This window comes from Sturnus vulgaris, chromosome Z, assembly GCF_052056855.1.
Source record: "Sturnus vulgaris isolate bStuVul1 chromosome Z, bStuVul1.hap1, whole genome shotgun sequence".
Classification (NCBI taxonomy): Eukaryota; Metazoa; Chordata; class Aves; order Passeriformes; family Sturnidae; genus Sturnus; species Sturnus vulgaris.
Genome location: NC_142283.1, coordinates 55,771,646 through 55,789,555, shown reverse-complemented (window position 1 = coordinate 55,789,555; position 17,910 = coordinate 55,771,646). Strand labels below are relative to the sequence as shown.

Genomic DNA, 17,910 nt, shown 5'->3' with positions numbered 1-17,910 from the left:
GCTTCATTGCAATGCAGATTTGCAGACTTTGGCCTAAAAAAGATCTGTTGGCGAAGTTTGATACTGAAAAGTAATCTTCTTCAGGAAATGAGTACCAAAGAGTTGTTATACCACGTAATAAGAAAGAAACAATAAAGATCCCTGGCAAGAAAGTAGTTCTGGGTTGATGGACAACAGTCATTATAAACTGGGCTTTCAAATAAAAATACCTTCATCCTTTTAAAAGGGTTTCTGTATTTTAAATATGGACATTCACATTTCAGACTGGAGAGCTTCCAAGTGACCTCCTGACTTTAAAGGTTAAGCGCTATGAGAGAACAATTGCAGACACTCAGAATGAGAAGGAAAATATGATTTTATAGCTGGAACAGACTACAGAGTATCTCTTCTAACATTTCAAATTTGAATTAAAGAAGTAACTATTGGGAATGGTTCAAAATAAGCCAAGGCTAGAGAACTGAATGAATCCGCTCTTTATATTGTTTCACAAACACTATTGCCCCAGTCACTCCATTTAAAGACAGTATGTAAGGGCTTGTCCATACTAAGTGTCTGATGTTGGTGACAAAATTTCAAATACATGAAAAGCTGTGGCAATAGTTCTGGTGGTGAAGTAATCTGGTCAGCTATGACAAGATCTGTGTGAAAATTAATCACAATAAAAGGCAAGAATCCCAAGAAAAATAATCAATTCAGACACTACTTCTCCCTTGCTGGGCCACTGAATTTTGGCCCTCATTTAAACTTTGTTAAGGCCTTGTCTTCTCCATTTCTGTTTATATTATCATTGGCTTAATACAGGAAAGTGCTCTCTGCCCCTAGATTAATGGTTGTCACATTTGTAAGAGATATGAAGAAGATTTGTACAGAGCTGCAAGGGGACTGAACAGAGCTGAAGATGTTCTTATGGTCCTTCAAGATTCAGGAAAAGACAGGAGAAGGCAGGAGAATGTTACCTCCTGCTTCTCTCTTATCTCAGAAACTGTCAAAACACCTCTTTTCAAATTATGTTGCTTTTACTAGGTGATCACCTGCACTGTGTGTATAGGAAAAATATGAGCCCCTTTTTCTGATGGGTCCTTCTACCTGAAAATTTGTGCACCCTTTTAGTGGAGAGATATTCTTCAGGAAGGTCTGCTGGTGGGAACTGATATGGAATTGAAACATTAGAAGTCCATGTCTATAGATAACTACAGTAATGAAAATGGGACTGACTACAGTCGTCTTCACTAGCTTACACATTGTGTTAACATTTTCAGTGTAACTAAATAATAAAAAAATTGATTAAGTTTAAAATTAAAGATGAAAACTCTTCTTAGCACCACCTATGCAGAAAAGATTTGGTCTAATTTGACGTTTATAATGGAAAATTCTCTTGATAGCATAAGTGGACCAAAAGCAAAGTATGAAGTTCCATCATCCTAGCTGAGGCAGTTTTGAGCATCTGGAAACTGTTGTCAACCAGATTTTAAAAGAAAGCTGAGTAACAAAGGGGTTTGAGTTCCCGAGGGATTTAATGACATAAACATACACTAAGTAGCTTTTCCCCCTAGAGCTGACGCTTTGTTTGCATGCATGTGTGAGTGTGTGCAATCAGTGTGATGGAAACACAGCAGGGACAATTTCTTGCTCCTGTACAAGCTTCTAGGTTTTGGCTTAACAATTTTATTTTTTGCTGGGATTATTTGTAGTGCATTTCGTGTTTTAGTATTTTTCATAAAACTTATCAATGAAAAGGTACTATACTGTAGTTTACTTTGAATTTTATTTGCAACATGAATTAGTCAAGGAAGAGATGGCATGCATCCTATAGGATGATGCACTACACTAAATGTCTGTTGAGGAAACACAGTTCCAGTTGGCTAAAATTGGTTCTGAATCTATGAAACAAATCTTACAATCACTGCTACCTGGATGAAAAACAGACCCAGCATGATGAAGAAACTAGACCTTATGGGGGAATGAATATGCCAGATTCTTCTGGTATTAAGCAGCACTTTGAACTGGTTGAGGTGCGTAAGTCAGAAGTTGAGGTTCTTATGCAAGACTCAAAGAACCAATCACAATTTTCATTTGCTTTTCCAGTGTATTTTGCTTCACAATGGAAATCAGAGCCATTACTTGATGTCTCTGTGGGCCAAAGCAGCATAAAATCTAATCTTCCCATAAGCAAAAGAAGTGATTAGACATGATTATGTTAAAATTTTAGAAAAAAACGTATCATAGCCCAAATACACCCATCTTCTGTTGTGCTTGCCAGATATCCTTTGCCAGATATTTTTTTTTGAGAGAAACATGATCATAAATGATCATTCTTGCAATATCATAATTAGGGTGTTTGTAAAAATAATATAATTTTTGGTAAGTATTATTATATATCTGGAGATATAAATCTATCCAGATACATTACTGATAGCTGAAGTTTTGCAAGCATATTTTGAATACAGGTTCCACATTTGTTCATTATGCTATGGGAGGAGTGGAAATGATCCATATCTTAGAAAAATTAGAGACATAATTTAGTGTTTATAGAAATACTCTAACTCAGAAAATGTGTGACTCTTTGTAGAACTGCTGTGTTAAAAGCAGTTCGGTCACCAACATAGCCAAATCACACCTGGTGTATAAGTTTGCTGTTTTAGGAGAGTTGAGCATACTACAATGAAGGGCACAACCTGAGTGTCTTTCCCAGGGAGCCCAAACTCCCTTTTGATCACGTGTGGTCTTGTGAACAACAGTTCTGTAGGGTCTGACAGAGAAGTACGCAGAAACAGAGACTTATCAGTCATTTGTCTTGCAGTTTCTCTTTTTCTATGGTATGATCCATCTGAAACAACCGAAAGAGATAAGCCAATTTATTACATGTATCCTGGGCTTGAATCTCCACAAAAGACTTTCATTTTTTATATTCAGACATTATCTACACCTCTTACGTGTTTTCCACCTTCACTAAAGTGTTTCTGTGATCAGTGACATACAGTGCAAAAGAAGGGTTTGGGTTTTTTACTGCATCACTCGTGAAAATATGAAAAATGTAAGAAATGGAAAGGTTTTCTCAGTTCTGTTAGCTGCTTCCCACCTGGTGCGATGTGGGATGGCAGACAGCTAGAGGAAACATGCAGATGGCATAAGAAACGCATATTTAAAATTCTGTCCAGCTGCACCACGTTGTCTGGTTATCAAGGGAATTGTGAAGATTATAGGGGAATTCTGAGCACAGATTTTTCTTGATTGCAGAAAGAAACTGCTGCAAACATTCAAATGTAAATAAACTACAACTTTTAGTCACAAATAAGATATTAAATATTCCTGGAGGTGTAAAGAAGTGGCTTGGCCTGTTCCAAGCCTGCTGCTGGACAGCTGCAGTGCAATTAACCACGAGCCCCTCCGAAGTTTGAGCTGAGTCTTACGGATTTTGTTGTTTCACCTCCATCTGCCAAGTAATTCTTCAGTAAGCTGACATCACACATATCATCTTTCCTTGCAAGAACACATTGTATGCTTTGCGTCTTACAGGCTTTTTTCTCAATGCTTCTCTCCTAACAGGAAAAAATAAATGGTCCTTTACAGGTACTTTTGTGAGACTAAGCTGGTATGTTTGGGAAAGGAAGGTGACATCAGATGCTGTACCAAGGTTTCTGGATGTGACATCATGGTCTGAAATACACAATAGGAGGTAAAAATCTGTTATTTACACAGTGGTGTCAAGCCTTTAGTTTCCACAAAAAAATGCAGCAACTTAACTATCCGTGGTGTTTGACAAATTTTTTCTGATGCTGTCATCAGTTCAAGGATTTATAATCTTACACTTCTAACTTTTTTTCAGTTATTAAAATTACATTCATATTATGATTGTACCTTTTGGAATCCAGGAAAAGCATCCCACTGCATCAAAAAAGGGCACATTGGAGGTACAAAAAAGTAGTACAAAGATCCTCATTTTGTTTTCCATCCTGTGGCTCCTTTCATAAATCATAGCCTTAAAATGAGTGAAGTACATAGTGATGTTTAAAGCAAAAAAAGAAAAAAAATCAGTCCTCATATCCTACTCCGTTAGCATCAGATTGTAGTTAGTTGTCCTTCTATACTTGCTTCATGTAAACTCACATATACATAAAGATACACACATTAGTTGTTTTTTTTTTTACTTGCTAGAAGAGGCATTATGTGACAGACTGAAAGTAACATTTTAAATGCTGTGGAGGAATTATAATGAGAATCGGATAGTTTTTGGCACACCCCAAAATGTTTGTGATTATTTCAGCCTCATAAAAGTTGCCAAAGTCTATGAAAACGGCTTTTGTTGTCCTGGTATGGTGTGGTGGAGAGGTCCCAGATTTCCTATGAATCTGAGTGATTGGAGCAATGCAGCTGGCTGTGTTAGGTGACACATACCAGGACTTTGAACTACCTATAAAAAATAGGTCTCATTTAGCATGTAGTATTAGGCATTTGGCATGCAAAAACGCAAGGCTTCCCCTTGCCTTCAGCTAGTCACTGGGAGCAAGCTGAGCTCTCCCACACAGAAGGGAGGTCTGGAGTGCAGGCATGCTGCCGGCTGGAGGGAAGGCTGGGAGGGAGGCACCAGCATGCTGGAGGGAGAGCTGCAGCCCATTTGAGACCCTGTCATAAATCTGTTCCAGGAGTGGGGAACAAACAGTGAAGAATGAGCAAGTGTGTCACATAATGATTATAGATTTGGGGGCCTGTGTCTCAGCCATGAGACAGTCACCATCTAAAGAGAAGAAGCCTTTTCCCTGCATGGTGGGCTTCTTCTGGAGATTTCCCTCAATCCATGTTTTAATGACTCTCTAGAATTTAACCACCTTGGTGGACAATGCCCACCAGACCATCCTAACACAAGATTTGTGGTGTTAAGGGATGCTGTCCTGCAACCGATATGCAACATACACCTTCTTCCCTTTCTACCACATTGAACCATCTCAAGGCATTTGTTGTTTTGTCATCTCTTTTGATGCTTGTCAAAGTAGATTTGGGGATAAGCCACTGATTTTACTTCAGAACAGCTCTGTGATAGATGTTCCTTATTGCAACTGAAGAACATCAGAAAAGAAGAGGCAAAATCTGTTTTTATTTAAATTAACTCTATTTCCTTTCCCAGGATTTCATTTATGCATGGATTTTGACCCAGATTTCTTCTTAGCCGTTCACTGACGGGTTATATGGCATAAGAAGTCTTAAGAAAGTAATCGTCTCTCCTTAGGTAACTTTGCAGGAAAAAAAACCCAACTATGCAATGCCAGCCCTTCAGAAATGTTTAAAACATTTTTGATACAAACACAGAATTTCCACCCTGTACAGGGTTTCTGGGTGACATTTTGTCATAAACCCACAGCTGAGTGTTAGCTAGGATGTTAGCTAGGAAGTATTTTCCTCAGCACTCCCTATGTAAGGCTATGTTCTAATTCTGCCTAATTGCTGATGGTCCTTAATTGGTCGTAATCTCTGTGAAAAGGTTCTTACTGTGAAATGGTTCTTACTGAAGTTTTTCTCCTCTTCCTTGATGTCATAAGATCTGTTCCCCTACATGACTGCAGTGGTGCTAACAAAAGGGGTCCAAAGTCCTTTCACTTGTTTCCAAAACAGTGACCAGGAAACACTGTTAACTTTTCTTGCAAAAGCACAGTATGAAGATTTCCATTTTTCTTGGAAGCCTTTTAAAAAACTTTTAAAGTTGCTGGTTTCCTGCTGTTGCTTCAGACACTCCTCTCATGCTCCCTCAAAGGTGGGATTTTTTTAATGCAGCCGTACAGGTAAAAGAAAGGAGATACTTTCATACAGTCTGCCTTCTTGAAAGTTGTCTGCCAATTTATAAAAACATAATTTATGAAGGTCACTGAGATTTAACATGAGGACCAGACACATGGGAAGTGGAAGATTTCTATCTATAAGCAGCTGCCAAGATCTTTAAGATCTTAGCTGTGTTCACCATTTTTAGAACTTCTTTCTGTTTAGTGCTTATGCAAGAGTTACAAGAAGCAACTGAACTTGTGCATTTCAAGTGTGGCACGACAGTCAGTCAGTATTTAGAGGCATTTGAGCAGTAAGACTGTGAGAAGAAATTGTGCCCTTCAAGATGAATTTAAGATGAGCACTTTCTAGTTCTGTCCTATTACAATTTAGTAATAACAGTGTACAATAAACAGTTCCTACCTTCTGTACAGGCTGATATCGGATGTACTGGAAGAAAAAAGCCTCCAGTATCAGGAAAGGTTTCTTTTGCTGAGAAAGCCATACCCATCCCTTCTGCAGGAAGAGTGCCCTTCTGCCACAGTTAAAGAGGATGCTTTTCAGTGGCTCATCACTGTTTAAAATCACTTAAACAGAACAAATTCTACTCTCTGTCAAGTGATATATTTTGCATGTGAGCAATTTCAACTGAAGAAAAGAAAAATTTCTGAAACACCGGTACTAGTTAGTACTAGAACAACTCTGAAACAATTATGCAAATAACTGGTGTTACTGCTGATTGATCTCTCTAGCTATTTCCTGCAGACTGGAAGAGCTATCCTGTTCCAATTGTCCTGCTAGGACCTGTCTCTCCTCTATAAATATTTATTGATAAATACGTATGAAAGATGTTTGCATGTCTCATGAAAGTAGACATCTTGGTACTTCGGTCTTACCAGTAGTCTTTTACTCTGTTTGAAATTGCAAGTACTTAGCATGGGGAAGTGTGCTTAATCAGGGAGATAAGACAGAATTACTATAACAACAATTGGGTACAAGTTTTTTGGGCAGACCTGCTCCTACCTGTCACTGTCCAACTTCACCCATATCCAACACAATAGTGTATTTTGAAAACTCCTCAGCAACCAATCAAACAAAGCTAATGCCAGGGCGATCTGGAATTGAGTACCTCCCTTGGCCAATTGATTTTCTTTACCCCATACACTCATTATGATCCTATCAGAACTGTTTTTTTTACAAAAAATCTCTTTTGGACTCTCTAGCGAAGCACAGAGGGTAGATGCACTGCAAGATCTTGACCTGCCCAGACCCAGACCTGTACCTTGCCTTGGGAGTCAGCATGTGGAAAATCTCAAAAGACTTCTTGTTTCCAACATGAAAACAACCATTATTCTCAGAACTCAAAGGAGGAACTAACATTTTAAAACCCGAAGTACAGTAGCCTTCCTTTTAAAATTCATCAACTTTCCCCCTACTATCTGCTTACACAGGCAAGTCCTTTTCAAGGTATTTTCCTTCTGCTCATGTTCTTAATGACTTCTTACATTTAACTGAAATTAAACATTTTCTATACTGAATCCTCCAGGTCCATCAGAAAAGTTCTCCCTTCCCATTGACTCTGAAGTTTAGGTCTGTTCTTGGGAATCTCTTAGCCTCTGCTTGCACCATGGAGGGTGTTTGCCCCCCTTTGCCTTGTACCATGCTGGACCACCAGGTTTGCAGCAGCTATAGCGTTGCATTTGCACTCCAGGCGAAAGCCACCTGCCCGACTTCTCTGGGCCATTCCATGTCACCCGGAGTGCGACCAGTCTGCCTCACAAGCCAAATGTGGAGGTGCTTTGACATAAGCTGTGAATAAAAAATATAAATTGTAAAACCTGTCCCATGGGGCAGATTTCCCTCTATTTCTTTTTGGCAGGGGTGGGAGAGCTTGTAGCACAGCTCTCCATCCATGTATGGGAAAGGATTCAGTGTGCAGGGTGTCTCCAGCTAGTCAGTCTGCAAGCTGCCCCTCTCCAGTGCCAGCAGCAGCCTTTTCCAGTGAGCTTGCATGACACAATTTTGCAAGCAAAACCAACAAGGACATTCAGTTTGAGCCTTCTACAAGTGCATGGCTTGCTGAGGAAAAACACTTTTTAACTGTTGGGACTGTGCTATCCTTGGCATTTTGCATTCAAGTGCACTGGCCATGTAGAATGGTAGTGAGGTTGATCCATGTGGCTAAACAGAATGAGCAATGCTCTAGTGGCTATGAAAATTCATTGTTGTTCTTCTTCCCAGATGTTACTCTCTGTTTGCACATGTTAACTGAAAAGCTTGCTAAATCTCTCTGTTGGTTTCTGTGTTTCTACACCTGAGTGTGAGGATGCTGTACATCTAAGTCAGGTAGGGGGTGAGCTTAGAGACATCTGTGGAAATAGTAATGAAAGGTGAAATATGTGCACAGCTCGCCCTGTGCTTTATGAAACAAAAGGATATATCAGCTCCCAGCACCTGATAAATGAAATAAGTCCTGCAGACACAGAGATTTCTATTGTTACGTCTGTTCAGTAACAGTATGAAATTTCCTTGTTAGAAGCTGGACAAGGTTTTGAATATAGTAATAGAAGAAACTGAAACAGAAGAATCAGCTTGTATCCACTTCGAATCCTCCTGCAAAATTCCTCTTCTCAATTAACAGACTTCACTAAATCACCCCTCTTTTATCTCCCTCTACTCCTTCCTGTTCCTATAGGATGTTTAAGTAAAATATTTTATTTTCAGAGCCCTTCACAGTCTCTTCACAATAGTTTTTCAACTCCCACTCTCTTACATACCAGCTCTCCCCTCCACATTTATCACCCATTTATTAGATTTCAAACATCTCTGTGCTCTTTCTCATAATGACTCTCACAAATGAGTTGCATCCTGCCAATATTAAGAAATTAAGAACAAGTTTTACTCTTTCAGAATTACCCTTGAAATCACTTTTATTTACTAGACTGTGCCTGACTTTTCATACTGTTGGGGGCTAACCCCAGGAGACAGTTAGGGACTCCACAGACTCCTGATCACTTCTCCCCATCACCCATCACATAGTGGGATGGGGAAGGAAGAAAGGATGAGTAAAACAAAAAAATTTTATGGGACAAGACAAAATTTGTTAACTTTTGAAGAGGAAGGGAAAGAAGAGAAGAAGTAAATAAAGCAAAACAAATTATGCACCTCCCAGGGGCAGAGAGATGTCCTGGGAGCTTTTGAGTAAAAGATGGCTAACCCTCCCTAATATCCTGTCTCTTCCCTCTGTACTGCTGAGCATGATGTATGACATGGAGTATGCTTTCAGCTTGTTCAAATCATCTGCCTGATTTTTTTCCTTCCCAATCCATCCTAGGGGCTCAGAGTGAGATCCAGAGAAGGCTTTGATGCTGTGTAAATGCTCTTCAGAACAGCTAAACCACTGTGCCCTCAACACCCTTTTGGTCCCAACCCTTATGAGAACTTTGATGAGACAAAAATTAACTCAATCCCATCCAGAGGCAGTGTACACACTGACCATTGCTGTCCAGTATCTGCTTTTATGTTACCCATTTGCTGTACTTTACTTCATACTCAGCAATAGACTTTTCCTATCTACAACCTGGCAGAGTGGTACCCTGGGCCTCAGGATTCAGTGATATTTCAAGGAGTACTGATAATCATCATAAAAATGCGAACATGACTATCAGAAACTGACTGAGGGAGGTGGTGGGAGTGCTCCCTGACCACTCTCCATTGTTTACCAGTGGTCCTGGGTAAAATGGGGAGGTTCCAGTTGATTGAAGGTTGGCAAATGTAGCGTCCATCTATGAGAAGGGCTGGAAGAAGGATACAGGGGACTACAGGGACTAAACCTGACCTTGGTGCTAGGGAAGATCATGGAGCAAATCATCCTGAGTGCCATCACATAACATGTACAGGCCAACCAAGGGCTCAGGCCCAGCCAGCAGGGGTTTGTGGAAGGCAGGTTCAGCTTGACCAGTCTGATCTCCTTCTGTGGCAGGATAACACATTCAGTGGATGAGGGAAAGGCTGTGGATGTTTCTACCTGGACTTTAGTAAAATCTTTGACACACCTTCCCACAGCATTCTTCTGGCAAAACTGTCATCAGTGGTGCTGCCCAGGTCTCGGTATAGGGGCCAAGCGTTGGAGTCAGTAAGTCAGGAGTCTCTGAATTCTTCAGAGAGAAATCAGAGTGCAGGGATTGAATTAAAACTATTGAATGGATTGAAGTATGTTAAGCCACTCACACATAAAGTAGAGACGTAAGTTTAAGTTTTAGAATAAGCAAGCAAGTAAGTAAGTAAGTAGAATTAGTTTTAAGTGCTTTTAGTGAGTAAAAGGTTTCAGATGTCAGAGTAGAAGTACGAGTTCTAGTGAAGGTTGAGAAATGTAGTTCTAGATACTAGTGTTTCCATGGAGGCTGCAGGAACATAGTTTTAGATGTAATAAAACTATGGTAAGAATATTGTTTACATTTTTCTACAAGATAGAACATATGCGTAGTTTATATGTAACCTGGCATGTTAAAAAACTAGAATTATAATAGGTTAAGTTCAAGTTTATGTCTTTAGCTTGTTGGGAAGTTTCTATATAAGAGCATGCATTGGAGAGAGCTTGTGCTTTTTGCTTTTTGCCGTTTGCTTTTTGCTTTGCTTTTGTTCCTGCTCTCTCTCAATCATCATTGCCCTAAGAAGATGGGAGCTGCAGCAACATCACCCTGCTGGCACCCCCAGGAGCAACTTGTGCTTCTATTTGAGACTCTAAACCAAAGCTTAGCATGGACTTTAATGCTTGTGACTCTTTGCCTTTTGAGGGTGACATGTTTTTGCAATAAACAACTTTATAGCAACTATTAGCTGCTTGGCTTTTTAAAAAAGGCAACCCGACAAATGGTGCCTAGAGCACCAGAGACTTAACCCCACACTGAGTTCTGTTTAATGTCTTTATCAATGATCTAGATGAATGGGTCGAAGCCACCCTCCCCAGACTTGCAGATGACACCAAGCTGAGTGGGAGCATTGATGTGCTGGAGGGCAGGGAGGCTCTGCAGAGGGATCTGGGCAGGCTGGATCATGGCCCAAGGCCAGTGGTGTGAGGTTCAACAAGGCCAGTGCTGGGTCCTGCCCTTGGGTCACAACAGCCCCAGGCAGTGCCACAGGCTGGGGCAGAGTGGCTGCAAAGCTGCCCTCAGGAAAAGGACCTGGGGATGCTGGTGACAGCAGCTGAACATGAGCCAGCAGTGCCCAGGTGGCCAAGAAGGCCAATGGCATCCTGGCCTGTTCCAGCAATAGTGTGGCCAGCAGGAGCAGGGCAGGGATTGTCCCCCTGTACTTGGCACTGGTGAATCTGCACCTGGAACCTTGTATTCAGTTTTGGGGCTCTTAGGAAGAGAACGATGCTGAGATGCTGGAGTGTGTACAGAGAACAGCAACAGAGCTGATGAAGGGTCTGGAGCATAAATCCTTCAAGGAGTAGCTGTGGGAGCTCAGGGGGAGAGAAGGAGGCTCAGGGGGATCTTATCACTCTCTACAACTGCCTGAAAGGAAGATGTAGCCAGGTGAGGTTCAGCCTCCACTCCCACGTAGCTAACATCCATGACAGGATGAGAAGAGATGGCCTCAAGATGCAACAGAGGAGGTCTAGATTAGATACTGAGAAACATTTCTTCACTGAAAGGGTGGTCAGGCACTGGAATAGGCTGCCTAGGGAAGTGATGGAGTTACCATTCCTGAAAGTGTCCAAAAGGCTTGTGGATATGGCACTTGGGGCACAGTATAGTGGTGAACACGGTGGTGCATGGTTGGACTCAATGATCTTGGAGGACTTCTCCAAACTTGATGTTTACACAAATAAGCTATTTTTTTAAGCTTATAAACCTATCTCTGAAAAGAATAGCCTTCAAAACTGTCAAACAGCAAAAGACTTGAAACATCCATTTGGAAGTAATAGGCCTTTCCTACCATTTATGCTGGCAGCTTTTGATGATAATTTCTTTTAGCCCCCGCCTCTTCTTTAAATCTTCTGGCCAGAATCTACCAACTACTCTTCCACCTGGTTTCCATTTTTTTTTTTGAGGGACACATCTAGATTCTCTCTCTTCCTGAATACCCAATTCCCACAGAAATGGGGGTGAAAACTCCTGCTTAGCTCAAAGGCAGCAAAGACAGCACCAAGCAAGTATTTTGTTGCACTGTGGATAAAGGATCTGAAGTTATTCAGTTATGTCGAGCACCAGAAACTGCAGGAGACTGTATTAATTTGGCTGGTGGTCCAGATTTTCTGCCCTCGCAGAGTCCTCATGGCACGGGTGGATTTAACAGCCCTGCAGATGGGTTAGGCAGCTCTAATTTTCTAATTCTGTCTTATGGTAATACTCTCCTTACTCTTCCATTCTGAGTCACAGCTTTCTCAGTTTGCCTTCCCACAGAGGGCAGTCTTCTCATTTTACTATGTATTCTTTACTATGTATTGTATTCTGGTAAGGAAATATTCAGAAACGCATGAATTGGTCTCTTGAGGTTGGATGAAATATGAAAGAACCTTATCAAGAAGTGTAAATAGAAGTCCTCTGCATGTGCAGCAAACACTTGATAGCCAGGCTGTCTAGTTCCCTTGCAGAGTCCCCATATGACTGTTTCCAGGGAAGCACTACCAGCCACCCCACCCATCCTTAAACCCTCCCTTCAGCTGTACTGCTCTCCCATGCCGAGAGCTTGACTTCTCCTTCATTCTTCAAATGCTCTGTGGACCACACAGGCTTGTCCTATCTGGGCCTCTTTGCTTCTAAATCCGGAAGAAACTCAGCTTGCCTCTTTTTTTCAGGAGTGAATAGTAATATACATCACAGAAAAATTCAGTGCTCACTAAATTCAAGAAAAATTATAGGCAGGGAAACTAAAATTTATAAAGAAAACATTATCTTAACAGAGTTTCAGAAGAGTTTAGAAAATGATATATTTTTTAAAAATGTTTGTTTATTTATTTATTTATTTATTTATATTGACTGTTTTCCAGTATATTAGCTTTGAGACAGGTTCAATATCACAGAGCAGGATCTGAAAAAAATTCAAGAAATTAGAAAGGTTTTACGTATTCCCCCTGGGAAACAAAAACTACCTCCTCTGAAAGGTGGAGTTTGTATGTCAAGTTATTAGGAGAAACTAAGCTTTCAGTAATTCTAGGCTGGAAAATAACTTGTCAGGCCACTTAAGGGAAAATAGAAGTCTGGACACTTTGTTGCTTGAAAGACTACCTGGAGAGGTCTGAGAAACCAGATTTAAGGTAAAAGAAGCTGTTTTAAAACCTCTATTTCCTCCTACAGGCTTATTGTTTACTTATGCATGTGAGACCAACACTTCATTGAGGCTTACAAGTGTAGAAGTCAGTGCTCAGACTGTTCAGTCCTGTCTGTAGCCTGGTCTTTGTTAAAAAAAATCTCTCTTGTGGTTTTGTTATAACTCAAATGTTAAAAGAGATTTAGTTACATTTTGTTGTAGCTATTCTGTGCCAGAAAAACTGGCAAAACAGGCATTTTAAAGTGTCATTTAATTTGAAACTTTAAAACTATCCAGTGAACTAATCTGTAAAGGCCTCATTCATTTCTTTTCATTAAATTCCATTTCAGCTGAATTTATCAAACCTCACTTTCCTGGCAAAAGGGATACTCTTCATATTGTATTTACACAGTAAAATAGAAATATAGTTTATGAAAACACACATATGCTACAGATACGTTTCAAAAACTTATTTCAGGGTCCCTAGTCTAAAAAGAAAAGAGCATAAAAAAGTTTAACAACCTCAAGCACAACAGGAAATAAAAGCGACTATAAATATCCATATTACTTTACCTCATATAAATTCTATCTAAATTGCATAGTTGTCATACAAAACCACCATTCTGGCTTTAGTCAGTCTTCAAACAATATTCGTATAATTTTATTAATAAAAATATAGCTTAAACAAATCAAAACCGGATGTTGTTTTGTGGCACTGTAAGGTCTACACAAACATTTCCTTGAACATTCATTCCCATGGCTCCCAACTGCATTGAGAAGGGGGTAGTTTTCATTTTTCCACCTGAACATGCTCCACCACAAAGAATTCTAATTTGTAATGGAGGAAAATGGGCATTTAAGTCGAAAGCAAACCCAGACTTCATCCTAAAATTTAAATGGAAAAAAACTTTCTTTAAACTCTGTAAAAATTTCGTGACATATTTTTAATAGCCTTTTGTATAGCCGCTTTTAGCATTTTTATATTTTATACTGAATGTCAAGACTATGAAAAATATTCTGGTTCACTTCTGCTCAGCCTGATATAGAATAATGTTACTGATTAAACTTTTCTGTTATCTCTTGGTAGAGATAGTCTACTAAGTCTAAGTCTAAGTCTGTCTATTTCCACAATGTGAGGTACCAGAAGCTAGGGGACATTCAGCTTTGTGAACTGCCAGCAGACTGACCTGTCAGCAGACCTTGTAGCCTCTACTGGTTTCGAGAACACCAAGCAGAGAGTAGGTGTGAATAGACTCTTCTTTCAAGTATTAGAAGAAATCTAGAAAGGAAAGGCTTATAGTAAGATTTAAAACTCTTAGTTTGTTTATCTTTTCACTTCTCTAGGAACAAATTAGATTTCATCTGACTGCCAATAAACAATGCTGAAAAAGAAGCAAACTCAATGTCAGCTAGTGCCTTTATTACTGTTTAAATTCTTCACTAGGCATAAAATGTTGTGCGTAGACGTGTCTGTATACCAAAATGCACAAACTTTTGGGAATAACTGATTATTAAATAAGTAAAAGACTATCTGGTTTCAAACATCCTTCCACAAAACACAGACGAAATTTTAAACATGCACAACACAAATATTTTCTTACCAGGAAATGCAGTCCAATGATAATCAATGAAAGAAATGTTTTTCCTGTAAAAAGAATACTTCTCGTATTAAGAAAATCTCACATGCTTAGCCTTTTTCCTCCTTTCTTTGTTTATCTTGATGCTAGTTGTTCTTATTGCTTCTTAAAGAAGTGCATGTTCAAATGACATTTAAATCCTCAGTGCTCCCTTCAGAGCTGAATTTGTGACATCTTTCATTTCAGTGGCAAGATAACAGAATATCAAGACACAACTGCAAATTCATTGCAACAATAAGCCTGTCAAAAACCTCGGCTTAAACTAAACTGCAAGGCTGAATAACCTTGGTCAGAGGAAGAAGGAGGACATAGGGAAGGCCTCTATATAAAGCCCCAAGACCTGTGGCTCAAATACATTTTCGAAAAAAAGAGCTGGGTGGCAAGGAAGAAACGACAGATTTGAATAGCAGTGAGAACTTCCATGTATCCTGAGAGCTATGAGTCAGTGAAAACACAGATCTCAATAATGCTTAATTTTAATAATTTTCTATCACTGTAAATGTTCTGTACTTAGATAAGAAGAGATCTCAGAGAATTTTTTCCCCCCTTTCACTTAAATAGGTCATTGTCTACAAACCTGGCTAGGACTTTTCTTAATGGAGGATGCAGGTGGCACCATCTGTCCTTAGGAGCTCTGTGCCAGACAGTTCTGGCTTCACTTTGTATGTGAATTTTATTCCTGCATAAAATTGCAATATGCAGATCCTGTGAAAATTACTCTGCCCAAAGAGTCACAAATGCACATAGTATACAAAATAACAAAGACTGCAAAGATTAATTTTATTAAATTTAAAAATGCACATTTCTTTTTGATGTTTTCCTTTGCAGCTCAACCAGAATTTAAAATTATGTCCCAAGGTGATATGGGGACTCTTTAAGTGCGGTTTTGTTTTCCTGAAGAGCACAACCATTGTCTACCTAATATGTCTTTCTAGGTAGTCCAAGAACAAAACTTCTCTTCTGTGGCAGGGACTGATGAGACAAAACAACACAGAATTCACCTTCTGTACCTGGGCTGCCCAGCTCTCCGGGATGAGCCTCCTACTTGCTCCAGACATTCAGATCAGGGCCATTCCAGACCAGGAGTCTCCAGAAATAAATCAGCTTAGTTTGGGTGCTGAACGTGATGAACTTAATGCTCTTCACAAAGGCAATCTGGCCACTGCCTTGGAGAGACAGGACCCAGATGGCCTCTGAGACCCTGCCTCCAGATCTTTCCCACTCAGTGTAGATCCTGAGTTGGTCCTCCTGCACCACCACATTGGCTCAGGGGCGTGGAATGGAGGATTCACAGAACTGCTTTTTCACAAGAAAACAGCAAAATACTCTGTTGTGTTAAAATTTTTGTGTCCAAAAAGCTGTAGATGTCTAGTACCAAGCTCCCTATTTGTCAGAATATCCATTTTTTAGGGGAAACTTTGCAGCAGGGCAGCAGACTGGTAAAATGATTTACTATTAAAAGTATTTATCAATAAAGTGTGTCTGGTCTCAGTTACACCCTGTGACTCCACTGGAGTCCACTGAACTTAGTCACGGGGAAACACAACGGAGCTCCACTGGGATTAAACTCTCAGTTACATGCATGCAGCCCCAGTGGATTCAGTGAAGATGCAAAAACATACATGATGGCAAAACTTGGCTTGTTGCTGTGTATCAAGATGCAGGTGGCACCATATGCAATGGGTTTCCAGTAACTTGGCAGATGTTCACAGCTGTCTGAGAGCAGAGAAAAACTCACACAGTTAATTCACATTTGGGCAGCAGTTTCAGACAAAATTACGTTTGTTGTTTTGGGTTTTTTTTTTTTCAGTTTGCTGGTGTTATTTGTCACTTTGAAGTTTGCTGTTATTTTTGGAAAGAAAAAAGGAGAAGCCCCCCAAAAAATCCAAACCTACACGATGCACGTAGTTATTGATTCCAGGACAAAAATGAAAGGACAGACACCCAGACTTTATGCAGTATATGCATCTTCAGCTTATGGGTTGGCCAAATGTTACTTACTGTCTGTTTTTCCACTCAACACCATTGTTTTTGTTCTTTAATCTAATCTATTTATCTGTGAAGGTTTGAAAATTTGTACTCAGCATGTATTTTGGAACATCAGAAATATATACTGTTGTCTCATGGGGAACCTAAATAACTTTGTTTTGATAAAGGACATGGGAGAGAGGATAGCTTAAATGCAAACAATGGTGGTTTTATCCTTTGAAAAATCCAAGGGAAGCTGTGTTTGTTGACAGCAAAGTTTATTACTCTGTATAGCAGGAGCAATTTTCTAATCTCCTCTGATCTGCTCAGCTCTTTATCTTTCTCCCTCCCTTGCTGTTGTTTCACACCAGGCCTGTGTTCAGGCAGATAGAGATAATAAAACTATCACCATCTCTGAAACATATTCTGCTTTGAAGTGTTGCCTTTCCAACTGTATTGACACCATTTGACATCACAGATTTCAGTGGATTTTTCAGCAGATCTTGGTAGTTCTGCCTGACCTCCAGACCCCTCCCAGTCACACAGGTTGTGTTACACCTTCGGGAAGACAGGAGCGAGGAGCAGAGCCCTCTGCCGAGGAGCTCCCCCGAATCCAGACCCGAGCACCTCAAGCAGGGGCCGTCAGGCTGATGCCCACAGGCACCAGAAGGCTCAGAGGTGAATTTGGTTTTCCCCTGGCCAACGTGAAGGTTCACTGCCACCTGTGGGCAGCGAGCAGCATCCGCAGCAGCGCGCTCCTGCCGACGGCTGGGACAAGATCCCGACTGTCCCAGCTCCGCTGGTCAGACACCCTCTGGGGCCAAAGGAGCTGCGGAGCCACCACCTGGGAATGCCAGAGCCACCCACCTGGGAATGCCAGAGCCACCCACCTGGGAATGACAGCGGGCAGCCGTGCCTGCCTTCCTCCTGCCTGAGCCCGTCCTGCTCGGAGCGAGCCCCCGGAGCTTCTCTCCGGCCCCGGCGGGCTGGGCTGTGCCGGGGCTGGGCAGCAGCCCCATGGCCTCTGCTGCTGTAGGAAGCCTCTGATGGCTCTGTCCATTTCCAGTCCTCTAGCACCACATAAAGGATCACCACAGGTGTCCTTCTGGCAGCCTGGGCGCTCAGGTCTCCAGACCTCGAAAAACTTGGTGGTATGGGAGACTTCATAGTCTCTGTTAGAGTGAAATTGCTGGTGTTTGAAACATTATTAATGGTTAACAGGACAAACAAACAGACAACAGTTCTAGTCTCACAAACCTGGCTTTCAAAGAAACTTGGGCTAAAACTTGGTGTTTAC

General features: G+C 40.7%; 1 long non-coding RNA gene across 2 annotated transcripts; it reads right to left on the bottom strand.

The window, feature by feature from the left end:
- Positions 1-12,701: 12,701 nt before the first annotated feature.
- Positions 12,702-17,409, bottom strand: LOC148219853 (uncharacterized). Of its 2 annotated transcripts, XR_015799248.1 has the most exons (3): positions 14,610-17,409; positions 14,196-14,287; positions 12,702-13,893 (listed from the first exon to the last, which is right to left on the bottom strand). It is a non-coding gene; the product is annotated as an uncharacterized LOC148219853 (long non-coding RNA). The 2 variants fall into 2 exon arrangements; XR_015799247.1 differs by having other exon boundaries at positions 14,196-17,409.
- Positions 17,410-17,910: the final 501 nt, after the last annotated feature.